We start from the raw sequence: 16,461 nt of genomic DNA, 5'->3' as shown, positions 1-16,461 counted from the left end.
CAGAAACTCTTTAAAAATTTAAAAGTTTAAAAGTTTGTGATACTTTAGGTGGGACCAGTACTCCTTGGGTATAATTTCACATCTGTAATTCTTCGTGAAGAACTGAATTGCAAACACATGCTACATTTAAACATTGCTAAAGTTTAAAACAACGTATTTTTATGAGTTAGCTACTTTTAAATTTTTTATTTTGTGTTAAATCAATGCCTATCACAGGCATAATGAAATTAGAAAGTAGCCTTTCAGCAAACTGGAAATGCCAGTTTTCTCATGCCCTTAATATCTAGAACTTATCTAGCTAAAAACTTTTTACACAATACTTTATATAAAAGGAAAGTATTATTTATTTTTCTTTTCTTTTTTCCAATCTGCTGGGGGTGGTGGAATTTGCCTGTAATTCCATTTACTCAGGATGTTAAGTAAGATTGCTTAAACCTAGTAGTTCAGGATCAACCTGGTCAATCTAGTGAGACCTACCTCAATAAATTAATTTTTTCATTAAATCTGTTGTTCCTACTCATTTTTATTCTGGCAATAGCAATTTTAAGAAGAATAAAGCAGGATACAAATTGTGCATTGTTATTATGATTAATGTTAAAATATATTCTTAAAATGTGCAAAAACTAGAAGATACACAAAATTGAAATGATCAATATTGAATGTTAGAAATAAAAAATATTTAGATATACTTAATACTGTGATAGTTTTATGATTAAAAGTTTAGAAGTAAGCTAACAAATAAACCTTTAACTATTCTTATGTAAAATAATTTGAGATGTCCTCAGGTATAACCTAAACTATTAGACTTAACTCATATTTCTTATGGATCATATTGAAATAAAACCTACCAATGAATCAATTGAAAAAAATATATTTCCCCTTTAAAGAATTCAAAGCTAGAACCCCAAATGAGCTTCTCAGAGTTGGAATAAATTATGCTGAGATTTACTTGGAGCTTAATATCATTTGGCAAAAATCCACAAACATCTTGTAAAACTGACCCAGACCTACCCTGTCAGGAAAGTACTCCTCACTTCCCCTGAAACTTTCTCCCATCTTTCCCTGAAGCAATGGATAAAAAATACCCCTCCCCTTATAGACAGGTCTCATTTCCTTATTATCAAATTTGTATAGGACAAATGAATGGAAAACCGCAAATGACCTGGTTCATTTCAGAGGTGTAGAACTTTGACCTTTGGCAGTATACACTAGATGCACTGCACAAGATATTGTGTTACTTTTTGCAACCATCTTTGCAACTGACACTGAGGATGACAGCTGAGCATGTGCCACACTGCAGTGGCTGATAAGAATGTCCAATGTAAGTGGATGAGCTAGGCATTTTATTCAGTTTGAGTTATGATGGTCAAAGAGCTGTGGATGCATGCACCAATCAAATCTGAGCTCTGATACTTTCTATTAAATGACTTTGGATACTCTCTTCACCTACTCTTCTGGAAAACAGCCTTACACCAACACTCACAAGACAGAGAATAAGTGAAACACATGAAAATATCTAGTTTGAGGCATGGCAAGTTGCTTAGTAAACACTAGTTGACCTTTTTTAAACATATACAGTCATTTATATGGAAAGAATAAAATAACTACTTTCCCATTGAAAAATTTCAAACTTCTCTTCCAAATTGAAAATCATATTGTACATATAGGGATTCCACTTTTGTCCTTAATTCAACCCCTCCTCTGGAAAACAGCTCTGTGAATAATCTGTACTACCAGCCTTTCCCACACTCATGAGTCCTTTATGGTGGCTAAAGAAAGAATCAAGGCTCTCTTTTAAACATTAAATAGAAGTTTTATTTGATCCTGTGTTCTGCTCCTCCTCCCTACCCAACTTTCTCCTCCATCGCTTTAATGCTGGATGAGTCTTCAACACTAGTTGATCCATCTTCTTACTTGCCATTTCCTTAAAGCTATTTGTCAAATCAAAAGTTCTTTTAATCCTTCTTCTGCTATTTCCTTTTATGACTATGACCTGTTGATCATGCTACATGTTTTGAAGCTCTACATTCACTGGTTGCTATGACAATGTTTTTTTCCAGCTTCTCCTCTTGGGCTTCTGAGCGATCTCATTTCCCAGCCATCCACTTTCTCCTAGGTCTCATTCTACCTACTTACCATGGGAGGTGTCACCATTGTATTTACTTCCTTCATGCCAATTTCAATTAAATCTAGATCTCCTGAGTTTCTTATTCATCAGCCTCTTGGACATCTTACTTCTGATTTATCTTTCACTATCATCTTTGATTTCTATTGTATTTGTTTCCTAAATCTGCTGTAACAAATTTCCACAGAGTAAGTGGCTAAATACAACAGAAATTTATTTTCTCATAGTTCAGGAGGCTAGCAATTCAAATCAAGGTGTTAACAGAGTTGGTTCCTTCTTTTAGATGCAGAGGGAGTCTGTTCCATGCCTCATTCTTAGCTTCTGGTTGTAGACAGCAAACCTTGGCATCCTGTGGTTTAAAGTTGTGTAACTGCAGTCTCTACCTCCATTGTCACATGTTCATCTTCCTTCTATATATTTCTGACTTCTATTAAAAGACATCCTTATTCCAGTTTGACCTCATCCTAACTAATTGCATCTGCAGTGACCCTATTTCTAAATAAGGTCACATTCTGAGATTCTGGGAAGAACATGAATTTGAGGTAGACATAATCTAGTACACCCACCAAATCTACTCACATTCTCACATTGCTATGTTCACAAGTAGCGCTAGCTTATAACTACTAACCAAGGATCTGAGAAATATTCTTGACTGCTCTCTCTCTGTATAATTTCATATCCCAGATATTATTAAGCTTAATTATTTTCAGGTCCTGACATTTCTGGAATGTGAATAGTCTTCATTCCTCATTCTATTGCTCTAACTCACTCCTTAGAAACCCTTGCTTTGAACAACTAAAATGGTTTGTTGAATGCCCCTCAAAACTAACTTTTTCGGAGGTTACATGTACAACAGGTCATGTATGTATATATGGTTGAAAGACATTAGAAATGGGTTGGGTTTTTTTCCCCCCTAGTATTTTCTAACTTTTCACTACTGTGGAAAGTTCCACTTCTGTACTACAATGCCACAGAACTATGATGGATATCCTTCCTAAGGAATAGAGGAACTAAGAACTAAGAGGCATAACAGTTTCTGTGGAAGCAGCAGCCTTTGTAACTTCTTCTTTTGACTTGATAGATTCTTAACAAACCTTCCAAATGTTACAAAATCCATCATACCTATCATCTGGTTTTTTATAAGATTTCAAGGCCTCTTTGGGAAAGCCAGACAAAATGAACTTATTTCAGCCTTTTGAGATTTAATATTATCCCTGACTCCAGAAGCTCTATGATAAAAGTACTTATTTTCATTTATAAAAATAAACATATATCATAAACAAATGTAATCACATGAGTTATAAGCCTTCCTTGTTTACACACACACACACTGATTTTAAGAATGGTGTTGTCTTCTCAAGATACATTAGGTCAGCCCATCAAAATTAGTCTAGAAGTAAATCATTTTGTGATTATTAAAATTAAGCATGCTTGGGGAGACTACTCAACTCTTTACTTTCTTCTATGGCTTTCCTCCTGAAGCTATCACATGGGGCCTCAGTTTCCCCCTTTATTTCACACCCTAAAATGAAAAACTATAGTTACCAATGCTGATTCCCACACCCCATGGAAATGGGGTTCTTCATTCATCAGCATAGCACATCTTAGGGCTTATAAGGAAGCCAGGACTGTGGGAAGGAAGAGTCCAGGAAGGTGTCTGGCTCCATTTTTACCATTTGTGAATTCTTTTGTTGTTGCTCTTTCAAACAAGTGAACTCTCCTTTTAACAAAGAATACAACTCTTGGACATAGTTATGTTCTTAAGACTAGAGTAACTGGAAGACACAAATCTAATATGCTCTGTAAAGTCTGTAGTATGAACTATCCCTGGGAAGACTGGTTTTTTGTTGTTGTTGTTGTTTTTTGTTTGTTTTGTTGTTGTTGTTGTTGTTGTTTTGTAGCTGCGAACTGGAAGTCTTTTATCATATCATTTATTGTTTGCTTCTGATGTTCAGAAAGGAATAGTTTTTTTTTTTCCTAATTCAATCAAACTTTTGCATTGAAAATATTTGCTGTCAAGCCATTCAGGGCCAAGTCTCATCAACATCTTGAAATACAATTGTTAAATTGCTCTCATTCTCAATTTCAGTGGAAATCTAGCCTTGATTAACCTAGTTAGCATTTTAAAAAAAAACCTTAAGCAAGAAATATTACTGAGAAAAGTTGCAACAACTTTTAAAAATTTGTTTGCTGTACTTGAGCTCTAAAATTCAAAGGAAGTGAAGTGTTTTATCTCAACCCTCTCTCCACATACATATAAAATCATATTTGGTCCACTAAGAAGCCTCCATTCCTCTAGAGCAGTCTACATTTTGTAAATATATAATTTCTACCCAAAATCATTTTATGATGTTCTTTAAAGATTAGACACAAGTCTAGCATACAACCAAGATATTCTACTCCTAAGTATCTACCCAAGATAAATGAAAGCCAATGATATAGCAAAGACTTGCATGTGATTTGCATGATTCATAACAGCCCCATGTAGGAAATATTTCAAATTCCCATCAACTGGTAAATAGACAGAATATGGTATATGCATATGATGAAAAATTATTCAGCAATAAAAACACATACCACAACATGGATGAACCTCAAAATCATCATGCTAAGTTAATAAAGTCATAAACAAAAGAACACATGATATATTATTCTTTTTATATGAAATATTCAGAAAAGGCAAATCTGTAGAAACTAAAAGAAAATTAATGGTTGCCTAGAGCTAGGGTGAGAACAGTGACTATAAATAGGCATGAGCAATCTTAAAGTGATGAAAATATCCTAAAACTAGATTTTAATGGTAGTTTTACAACTTGGAGATTGTTATAAAAATCATTGATAGGGCTAAGTTTCTCAAAATCATTTGCCTGTAAAAGGGATACACTGTATAATTTGTAAACTTGCAAATTATACTTCAAACTTGTAAAAAAAAATCTGTAATGCAAACTGCAACTGTAATATTATGAGGAAAATTACATTTATCGATTATCAATGTAAACTGGTCAGCTTAAAACTGACCAATGAAGAGAAAAAATCCTTTAACAGAAATAAAACTTGCCACATTTTTTAATATTCTGCATAATGTAATCCATTATTAATATGATATTTTGTTGAATGTGGTGAAGATTAAAAAGTCAATTACTAAAAACTTCTCCAAATTTTCTTCTCAAACTTTGCTTCAAAATTGAACATTTGTACTTCCTAAACACCTTCTTAGAAAGGAACTCTCTTAAGATAGTGTCAGTACAGGGGCACTGAAAAATGCTTAACAATCTCAGGAAACAAATTTTTGAAAAATGCTGATCTAACCAACCTTGACCCAGAACCTACTTGCCTGACGTCCCAGTGCTTCCTGTGAGCTTTATGGTAATCAGTTCTCATTTTAATAATTCAAATTCTGTGCTTTTTGAATATTAAATTCCAGGGAGACATTTTCAAATGTGTGGCAATGTCTGTAAGAAGGAAGGCATCTTATGAGAGAGGAAGTGGACAGATGGAGTTTGAATCTAGAAGTATACAAAGAAATGCTTCAAGAGTAATTCTAAGATGGGCGTGGTAGTTCATGCCTATAATCCCAGAGACTAGGGAGACTGAAACAGGAGGATCGCGAGTTCAAAGCCAGCCTTACCAATTTAGCAAAGGCACTAAGCATTTTAACAAGACCCTGTCTCTAAGTAAAATATTTTTAAAAGGGCCGGGGATGTGGCTCAGTGGTAAAGTGCTCCTGGTTCAATCCTGGCTTTAAAAAAAAAAAAAATGTAATTCTAATTCATTTTCAGTATCCAACCATTGACGAGTGTTTTAGTTTTCATTTTATTTTTTCTAAGTGAGAGTTTAAGTGGTCATCAGCTTTAGATAAGGACCTACACGGTCCTGCATGGACTCCGGTTAACACCACCACCTGCAGGGACAGGGATGTTTCAGTGATTTCCTTGCGTCTAGCTCCTGCCCTTCGCTTTTCTGAAGGATGAGTTAGGCAGGCTGCTCTTTCAGGGTTAAGTTCTACCAAGACCTGACGACCTATGTTCTCAACCTGACTTGGGAAGGCACTTATGACCCTGGGGATTGGGTCAAGCAGGATCATCTGCCCTGAGAAGGCACCTTCAGAAACTTCCACAAAGGGCTGTAGCAGCAGCAGTTTCCTGAGATCTAGGAACTCTGCCCCTTCTGCTCCTGGGACCACCTTGCACGCAGGTCCCTCTTCAGGGGCCGCCCCAGGTCCTAGAAGAAGGAAAAAGCCCAGTCGCTACAAGCGAGGTCATCCGTTTTACTCACCTGCATATTCTATCAAGAATGGACAGAAACCGGTAGAATGAGGTGACTTCACTAAAGTCACACAGCTTACCGCTGGAAGAGCTGGTTGGAACACATATCCCTGCTGACCCCGTGGCCATTGGCTGCCTGGGGCTTGGACAGAGCTGCCCAAAGAAAACGACGTGGCATTGCCGGCGCGATTGTGAAAAGGCTCAGCAACTCCTAACAGGAGGTCACCAATACCCACCTTCAGTGGCGAGTGAGCTAAAAGCAGATGACCAGACATCCCGGATTACGCATGTTGACCTGAGCGCCTCCTTTCACTCTAATGAAAGAACCCTAGCTAACAGTTCAAGATTTGGTCGACCTAGTAAGAGATATCTGCCTTGAATTTCCCCAATGCTGTGCAGACCCGGCGGAAAATGGGAAAGTTGCACTTACATCGTTTGCTCAGTTTCCCCGACTCCCCTAGTCCCTTCCCTCCGTCCTTTCATCAGTGACACGGATTCCTGCCCGGTCCTCCAGGTACATACCAGCCGCGCGCAGAGATGCCGGCGTTGCCTGGGCCAGGTCCTCTCTTGCTAGGGCTCTCCCAGCCTCTCGGGGACGCGTAGCTGCGACGCGGGCTCTAGCTTGCTGCCGCCTCTACAGTCCACCGGGCTGTGGCCGCGTCTGAGTTGCTGAACTAGGGAGCAGCCAGGCGGTGGCGGCGATTTGTGGGGCGGAGGGAGCGACCGGATCCCGCCCCCCCGGCAGCAGAGCAGGCTCCAGTCCAAGGAGCACAACTGGTTACCGCAGAGCTCCCCAGGGCAATTCCCTGCTGGCCACTGGGGGAAAGCCTTTTTCCTGCGTACGAGCACGTTAACAGACGACTAACTAATCATCCAAGATCGTCACAGAACCCGTGTCTTCCCCGCTTGCCACTCCCAGTTCCCCTGGGTGAGGTTGTGTTAAGAATTCGCTGGCGACCATTGAGGAAATTTCGCACTTCTAGCTGCTCTGCTCACTGACGCTACCAGCCGGTTTTGGTAGACCGATTTGTGCACACCCCTAGGGTTTGGGCTGCAGGTGCCCTAAGTTTGCCCTTTGCTCTAATTGTGGCTATTTGGAGAAGGTAGGACTGTGCATAGTTCCTTACCTGCACCTGGAATCTGGGTCTTCGTGTCTATTAAGTTTTTATTGACAGATTGGAAAAAAAAATAGAATGCAAGACTTTTTGTGCAAAGAAACGCAGGGCTCTATGTATATTGAATTTGGCGATTAGGTTCTCACTAAGGAAAATAATGACCTTACTATTAAGGTCTCCTTTTGCCCTTAAAAGCCTTAGAAAATGGATGACCATGCTGCTGATAAAAATTAAGAAGTTCTTTTCTCCTTCTTGAGAAAGTGGTTTCTCACTGAAATCCTGAGATCTCCTCTAAGAGTCGTAATTATTCAATCTTCTGAACGTTATTAATCTGCTCATTCTGTCTCTGGCTTCCTGGAACTCAAGGCCTATGATACTTGACACTTCCCTACTATTTACAAAATTTCCCTTTTAGCCAAGGCCATGTGAAATATGTAATTAGGTAAATATTCACTTAAATTGTCTGCGAATAGTGCTATAATTAGGTTCTTTAAATTATTTAATATTCATAACCCTACAATGTAATAGTAATTATCTCTATTTGCAGATAATAAGCTGAGGTGCAGTAAGGTTAATGATGTTGCAAAGTTTGGTAAATCCAAACAGTTTTGAATTCAGGTCTTTCTGCTTTCAAAGTTAATGATATTCCTTAAGTTACACCCTGTTAATAAAGGTTGTGATTTTTCTTAATGGTTAAAGAGGTACATTTTGTTTTCTAAGAACATAGTTTCTTGTGTATCATACATATATTAATAAGAGAGATTGGGATTTTTTTTATCTTTAGTACAACTTAAAAACTTATTATTTGGCATGTTTCTAAAGCCTAATATTATTATATTCTATAAAAGGATATATTTTATCTAACTTAAATTATTCTAAAGCTTATTTATTTTAGGGATCTTGTGATAAAGAATGATGCTAAAATGTTTGAACTTATGTATTATACTACCATGATTAGATTTTTCTGAAACTATTTCTTATACTCAAAAAATTTGTTCAGTGTCGCGTGCAGTGGCACATGCTGTAATCCCAGTGGCTCAGGAGGCTGAGGCAGTAGAACCCAGCCTCAGCAAAAGTGAAGCACTAAGCAACTCAGTGAGACCCTGTCTCTAAATAAAGTACAAAATAGGGCTGGAGATGTGGCTCAGTGGTTGAGTGCTCCTGAGTGCAATCCCCAGTACCACTCCCCCCCAAAATTTGTTTTATAAAACCTGAAATTTGGATAAAATAATTAAACCCCACTGATATGCTTTTAAACTACATATCTGAAATAATGAGCACCGTTGGCATATATGCCCAATGAGGGCTGTATACCCAATATCTAGAATAGCACCTGTACAAAATAGGTGCTTAGTAAGTACTTTTTAAATGAATAAATATTTACATCATTTCTCCACTTAAGGAAAAATAATGACTTACAAAATGCTATTTATTACAATATTTTTGTCTATTTAAAGCAGATTGAAAATGTTGGTGGCCTCTCATTTCCACAATGAAAGTAAAGAGGGATATAGTCAGATAGATAACTTGAAGGTTTGCACTAGCTGCTGCTGGGAATGGTAGACAAAACCTGACCATAAATCCAAAGTGTTTTTGAATCAAGAAATTGGTGTTAGCAGTATTTCACATATCATGTGAAATTATGTCAAGTGTATGATTTTAAATGCAGAAAGTTTAATTAATTCAACTTGGAGTTGTATCAAGTAATATGATGCAAAAAGAAAATAAAGAGAAAGTTTAGATGCTGTCTTTGAGTAGCTGCAGGATAGGGCTATGTGATTAATTTAAGGCTAGATAGAAAAATAAAGGAAGACAAAAGACAGAAGAAAAAAATAAGAACCAACAAACAACAACTTTTGATCAAACAGGAATTAGGAAGATAAGAGGTTGTAGTCAAAAGGCAAGATAGTTTTCTTTGAAGTTTTGGTGGTATAATAATAACATTCTTTATGAAGGAGCTCTGGGTGGGGTTGGGTGACAGAATGAAGATCAAGAAAGTGGAGATTAAGATGTTCACGTGATAAAAATGTACCAGTGAGTAAGGAAGGAATGAGTAAGATACCAAAGAATGCAGTGGAATGATCTGAAATTGAGTGGATGACTATGCAAATTTGGGGAAGAAGGTACATATCTAAGGAGGAAGAGACTAAGTACATCAAGGGTTGGTATAAGAGGTGGTTATCAGTGCAGTGCTGGGGAGCTACAAGGATGCCAACACTGCCTCCCCCTATCCCCATGGCCCTAGAGTATGGGACACTGGGCAGTCTATATTGAAGGAACAAGTAGGGGAAACTATTCTCAGAAGCAAGCTGATTTTCACCTAAAGCCAGAATATGGAGAAAGTATTAGTGAATATTTTATAAAGGTAGTGGTATTTTTCAATGTTGAATAAGGATTCTGCAAGGTCAGAGTGGTTAGATGGAGGAGACAAAGCCAGCTTCTTGGCCCTACAACCTGAGCATTTCCATAAGGCTCTGCTTAATGCTCTACTGTCCCTCCCTTGAAATACTTAATTTTTTAATAAAGAGACTACATTTTCATCTTGCATTGTACTCTGAAGAGTACATAACCAAAACTGTAAGGAAGAGTAAAGAAATGGAAGGATGGATGAAGCAAGAAGCAGCATAAACCCTCTGGGGATTAAAGTTTTGGAGAAACTAGATGTAGGAGACTGTATTTTGAGGGGAGACCAAGATTTGCAGGGAGAAAGGGTGTGACAACAAAGTTTCAAATTGATTGGGTTCCACTCCCTTTAGGGCCAGACTGGATGTGATCTGAGTAGCAAAAGTTGAAAGTAGTCGGTTTACTCCATGTTTCTGTATTGGAATGAGTTAGTTTCCTAGAGTAACCATAACAAATTACCGCAAATATGGTGACCCAAACCAGAAGAATTCTATTATCTCACAGTCAGGAAGCTTTCATATTCATGCTTCTCTGTATTTATCCTCTACTGTCTTGTGTTCTCTTCTTATAAGGACACTTGGTCACTGGGATTAGGGTCCACTCAGGTAATCCAGAATCATCTCACATGGAGATCCTTACCTTAATTACATCTTCAAAGATACTTTTTCCAAATAAGGTCACATACAAAGGCATTAGAAATTAGAATTTTGACAAAGCTTTTAAGAGACCACCATTCAATCTGCTATAACTAGGGTTGCTGAGACCGCAAGAATAGCTAGGTTGAATGACACTGGGAGGTGATAGATTTTCAGTTTTATTTGGTAAACTAAAATATTGATAATAAATGAAGATTATTAATACTTCTAAAGCTTTTCAATAATAAAATTTAATAGGTGTGAAATTCTGAATGTTAAAACTGTCCAGAGAGACTTTACATCCCTGAGAATTGTTATCTATCTTTGGGGACAAAAAGGCATTGAGGCAAAAAGTCACGTACCTGAGACAGGGCCAAATCTAGTTAAAAGGAATTGAAGAAATAGGATTATACGCTTCTTCTCTTTCCCCACCCTACATTCTAGGTGACATATGTGGTTCCCTAGTACTAAAGCAGAGGCTATAGTTTGACTGTATTTCATATTTCATCTGACCCTAAAAATGTGAAATTTAGAAGTGACAGAGTAGTGACTTTGTATGTTTCTGACATTAAGGCTAAACTAGTTTCCCAAACCATGACTTATAGAGAACAATCTATACATCACAAAGAGGGGAGAAGAATATGTTGAAATCAAGACTAACTGTGCTACCCCATTCTCTTCCTCCAGATGATCAGTACTCTGAGAAATATCCAAGTGTAATCAGAGCCAAATGGAACTCGCATTAAAAAGCATAACTCTCTGGGCCTTACTCCATTCAGCTAAAAACAGAACAGGTGCTATAAATTCTACCAGTTTCCATGCATCTTCTTCCCAGTGATGATACTAAGAAGATTCCAAATTGTGGCAGGTGGGTAGCAGCATAACTAGACCAAGCTCAGAGAAAATGAGTATCCATTTGGGGTTGGCCTCTAAGGAAGTTGCCCTAAAGCTAAATTTGCACAACATAATGGCCTAAGGCTTAAGGGCTTGTTTGTGACCCTATTCTTGCTGTGTAGTAGGAAGAATGCTACTAACCCACATTCACTAAGGGAAAAGTTGGGCAATGGAAGGATTGTGAAATGAAACAATTGGCTTTTAGAAGATAAGAGATTGTAGAATGAGAAGCAGAGGGAAAGGAAGAGACTTATTTCTTTTCATTATGTAAAATAGAAATTTTCTAAGAAATATTCCTGGTCAGTGGAGCATCATTTTGCAGAGTAACAGGGTATATGAAAAGAACACTGAAAGCAGGAAACCTTGTATTCCAATCCCAAATGGAACTAACCATGGCTTTGTAACCCAGTGAAGTCAGTTTTCCCATGGCTGAGGGAAGATAAATGACTAAAGTATTGTCCTGAACTAAAATTCTGCAAGTGTCTGAATCGACTTTCTTATTAAATCTAAAGTCAGCACAACATGTAGAACATTGCCTATCTACTTGCATCCCACTGTAATTCTTATCATTTTCCAAAACAAATCCTATTTTCTGAATAAGCTAAGCAACTTCCCATTCCATGTAACTTCCTTAGTCCAATTTCATCATTGATATATGAAGATATGCTTATATTTAGTACCTTCCACTCTTAAGTAATATCACTAAATTTCTCCAAACTACTATTCATAAATTGTCTATTTTGGAAAGCTTACTGATGAAAATTTTCCATTTCTGTGCAATTCATTCAAACGTGTTCAAAGTTGCTGTCCAAACTATATGCCTTTTCTTCACATGCTTGGGGAGTATTGCATTTTTATTTTTATTTTTTTAAATTGCTTTTATTTTTTAAGTACATGACAGCTGAATGAATCACAATTCTTATTACACATATAGAACACAATTTTTCATATCTGTATATAAATTATGTTCACAACAATTCATGTCTTCATACATGTACTTTGGATAATGATGTCCATCACATTCCACTATCATTGTTAACCCCCTGCCCTCTCCCTTCCCCTCCCACTCCTCTGCCCTATCTAGAGGTCATCTATTCCTCTCATGCTCCCTTTCCCTACCCCATTATGAGTCAGTCACCTTATATCAGAGAAAACATTCACCATTTGGGTTTTGGGGGGATTGGCTAACTTCACTTAGCATTATCTTCTCCAGTTTCATCCATTTACCGTCAAATGTCATGATGGAACCAACCTAAATGCCCTTCAGTAGATGAATGGATTAAAAATGTGGCATATATATATACAATGGAATATTACTCAGCAATAAAAGGAATATAGCAATTTTAAACTATTTCAGGGTGGCAGATTGTTTTACCAATAAAGAAAAACATAATTCTCTTTTAAGTTTTTGACATGCCCTTACAACTTTTCATGTGTATTGTCTCTTTATTATACAGTAATTTTCATAGTAAATCATTTATTATGGCCATGAATTCCACAATAACTATGGACAAGTACAATGGAAGGTTGTCTTATAAAATTAATCAAGTCTTTTTTTTTTTTTTTTTTTTTTGATTCAGGTAGAAAATTTAACCATACCCATACATCACGTTGGAAATTAGGTAGTCTCTGAAAAAAAAAAAAAAAAGAAGATTTTTAGGATGTTCCTGGACATTTGGACTTGAAAGCTAACCTCTTTTAAAAACTTGTTAAATTGTAAACTTAACACTATTGGTACAGATATTTGTTTGTTGTTGTTGATAATTTCCCTTATATTGTCAGAGTCAGAAAATCGGTAAAAATTAACATTAGCCCACAAATCCAAAACAAATAACTTAATTGAATGTATCTTAACAGTTGAAATATCTTTAGCATTACTATTTCTTGGGATTTGGGGATTAGATTCATATTACTGGCAATTATGCTCTTCAAAATTTTGCCACAGTCAGTCCCCTTTTTGTATCTTTTCTGCCTTTCCCATTCCAAACAAAGAACATTCTCCTGTGAGCCATAAATGGTTTTATAACCATAATGACAATATCACTACCTTCTTGTGCAGCACTTCGGGATCAGCTGTGGGAAAATGGAGCAGAATAATTGACATTATTAATTTAATAATTTAGGATGATGATAATGTCTGAGAAAAAACAATTCTCAATGATTAGTATCATGCTGATATCTAGGATTAGAAATCTTCCTTTACAAGTTACACTTGAGCATTACCAAATAATAGATATGCATAAGGTAAAAAATGTCCCCCAAACTCGAATAGATAAAGAAAGGAAGGGGAAGATTTGGAAGGAGAAAAGAAGAGTGGTTTACAACCACCTTGAAGATATACAAAGCAAGTCTAAGGCCTTTCTGATTGATTTAAAACTATTTGATTAAAATACCATTTCTTTAGTAATAAGATCGACAGAAAAATTTTTGGTTGACAGGTTATTTTCCCAGTACTTCAAAGAAGTTGCTCTATTTTTCCTGGTGTACAAATGTGTGTTTTAATTTTTAGCTACTTTCCAGAGTTTCTCTTTAGTAATGATTTTAATTATTTTATTGTGTTGGCTTGGGTGTAGTTTTCTTCATGTTTCATGTACTTGAGGCCTATTGTGTTAGCTTTTTTGTCACTATGACAAATACCTTTGACAAACAAGTATTCTTTATTTTGGCTGTGGTTTTAGAAGTTTTTGCCAATGCTCATTCAGCCTCATTGCTGTGGGTCTGTGGCAGCATAGTTCGTTATGGCAGGAGTGAATGATAGAGGAGGTATGTTCACCTCAAGACAGCCATGAGGAAAAGAGAAAAAAAGAAGAGAGGTCAGGGTCTTCTCAATATTTCCTTTAAGGATCCATCCCCAATGACCTATCTACTACCCACTAGGCTCCTTCTCCTAAAGGTTTTATCATCTCTGAATAGTGACATGGTTGGTGACCAAGCCTTTAGCACAGGAACCTTTGGGAGACATTTAATAGTCAAACTATAACTCCTGTTGACCTTTTGACTTGTAAACATGCCAGTCATTCTTTCATATAATTATTATCATTGCTTCCCTCTTTTGGTAATTCAAATCACACACATGCTTAGGCTGCTTGAAATTGTCCCATGGATCACAGATGCCTGATTCATTTGTTTTGGCCTTTTTCTCTATTTCATTTTTGATAATTCTATACTAAACCTTCAAGCTCACTGATTTTTGTTTACTATGTAGTGTTTAATCTACTCTTAATTCTATACAGTGCATTCATCATCTCTGATATTATATTTTCCAACTCCAGAAGTTGGAGCTCATTCTTTTTCAAATCTCCTAAGTCTCTACTTAATATATTCAGTCTTTACTTTCATGAACATATGGGATGTAATTACAATAACTTTCATATTGTTCTTTTCTACTATTTCCATTGTCTGTGTCAATTTAGGATCTGTTTATATTGGTCATTTTTCCTTTTTAGTTGGGTCACACTACCCTGCATGCCTAGGATTAGATACCAGATATTGTGATTTTTACCTCACTAAGTAGGTAATGGATATTTTTGTTTTCTTATTGGTATTTTCTTCTTCTTTTTTTTCTTTTTGGTACCGGGAATTGAACTCAGGGGCACTCAACCACTGAGCCACATCCCCAGCCCTATTTTGTATTTTATTTAGAGACAGGGTCTCACTGAGTTGCTTAGCACTTCACTTTTGCTGAGGCTGGCTTTGAACTCACGATCCTCCTGCCTCAGCCTCCTCAGCTGCTGTGATTACAGGCATGTGCCACAGTGCTCTTATTAGTATTTTTAAACATTAGTTTTGGTCATAGTTAAGTTGCTTGGCAAGAGTTTACCCTTTTGAGACTTTCTGTTTAGCTTTGTAAGGTGGGATTTGAAAGAAGTCATTAGGGCTTATTTTGCTACTCTACTGAGGTAATAAATTTTGAGTACTCTATGTAATGTCTCTTGAATTACAAAGTTTTTCACTTTGGCTGGAAGAAATGTGAATCACTCTCAGCTCTGTGTGACCTTTGATGATTATTCCCTGTGTGCCTTCTGGTTATTCTTCCCCAGTCTCTAGTTTTCTCACATGTGTAAACTAACCTGTAAGTAACTAAAGACTTGAGAGGATCTTATGGAGATTTCAGTAGGTCTTTCTCTGTACAGATCCCTCTGCTAGAAAACCCTGAAATGCCACCTCTAGTTGTTTTGACTGCCAAGTTGACCAGCACCATCTCTTCTATTATGGGAGATAAGGAGGTTCAGCCTGGGCTCCCCCTCCCTGCCCTGTCACCTGGAAACTCTTTAGACACTGATCTGAGGCAATCACAGTGCTCTCCTCATTTGTTTCCCCTTTCTCACTATCCTGTGCTTCCTGATGCTCAATATCTGAAAACCATTGTCCTAATAATCTGCTTTTTTAATTGTTCCAGGCCAGAGGGTAAATCCCATCTCTATTACTCCATCTTGACTAGAGCAAAAGTTCATATACTATTTATTTATTTTTTAGTTTTTGTTTTCCAATAAATCCTTCTCCACAAGATACTTAGTAATAGTTCACTGCCCAGAGTGAACTGTTGATGAATGTTTTGGACTGAATGAAGGGAATCTTAAAGAAAAATAGGAATTTGCTTGCCTTTTTCCCAAAGGAAAACATGTGGAGAGTTTTATAGTTGACATAATTCTGAGATAAGTTCTGTTCTCAGCTCTGTTCCTGACAATGTATGTGGCCGTAACTTTTTATTTATATCTAGATTTTCAGATAAAATGGAAATGGATATTCACATCCCTATCTAAAATTAAGTAAAGTTTTTACATTAGATTTGAACAAGTATTATGTTGACCAGGATTGTATTTAAATTCTATCTATATTGCCTTTAAAACTTTAATACTTATGAATATTAATGATAGAGTATCATTATCAATAAGGGCCTGTGTCAGCCATGTGCTTGGAACATAATTGATAAAATTACCATGAATAGCAATTTGAGGCTATATCTCAAGGAGAGAAATGAATAAAAAATACTTCTAAGTTCAATGCTGATCATCTTCTTAAAT

General features: G+C 36.7%; 1 protein-coding gene across 4 annotated transcripts in view; it reads right to left on the bottom strand.

The window, feature by feature from the left end:
• Pkib (cAMP-dependent protein kinase inhibitor beta) overlaps positions 1-7,248 on the bottom strand; it is a 107,437-nt gene extending 100,189 nt beyond the window's left edge. For 2 of the 4 annotated variants that reach the window (XM_058586261.1, XM_046466999.2), the window contains exon 1: positions 6,913-7,248. The gene's annotated coding sequence lies outside the window, so the exon portion shown is untranslated. The remainder of the gene's footprint in view (positions 1-6,912) is intronic. The other 2 variants (XM_046467001.2, XM_046467000.2) reach the window with 2 other exon arrangements.
• Positions 7,249-16,461: the final 9,213 nt, after the last annotated feature.

Source organism: Marmota monax, unplaced genomic scaffold (genome assembly GCF_021218885.2).
Source record: "Marmota monax isolate L192 unplaced genomic scaffold, Marmota_monax_Labrador192_F-V1.1 WCK01_AAM20220418_F8-fsc00140, whole genome shotgun sequence".
Lineage (NCBI taxonomy): Eukaryota > Metazoa > Chordata > Mammalia > Rodentia > Sciuridae > Marmota > Marmota monax.
The sequence above is the reverse complement of the archived record's forward strand: the minus strand, read 5'-3'. Positions and strand labels throughout refer to the sequence as shown.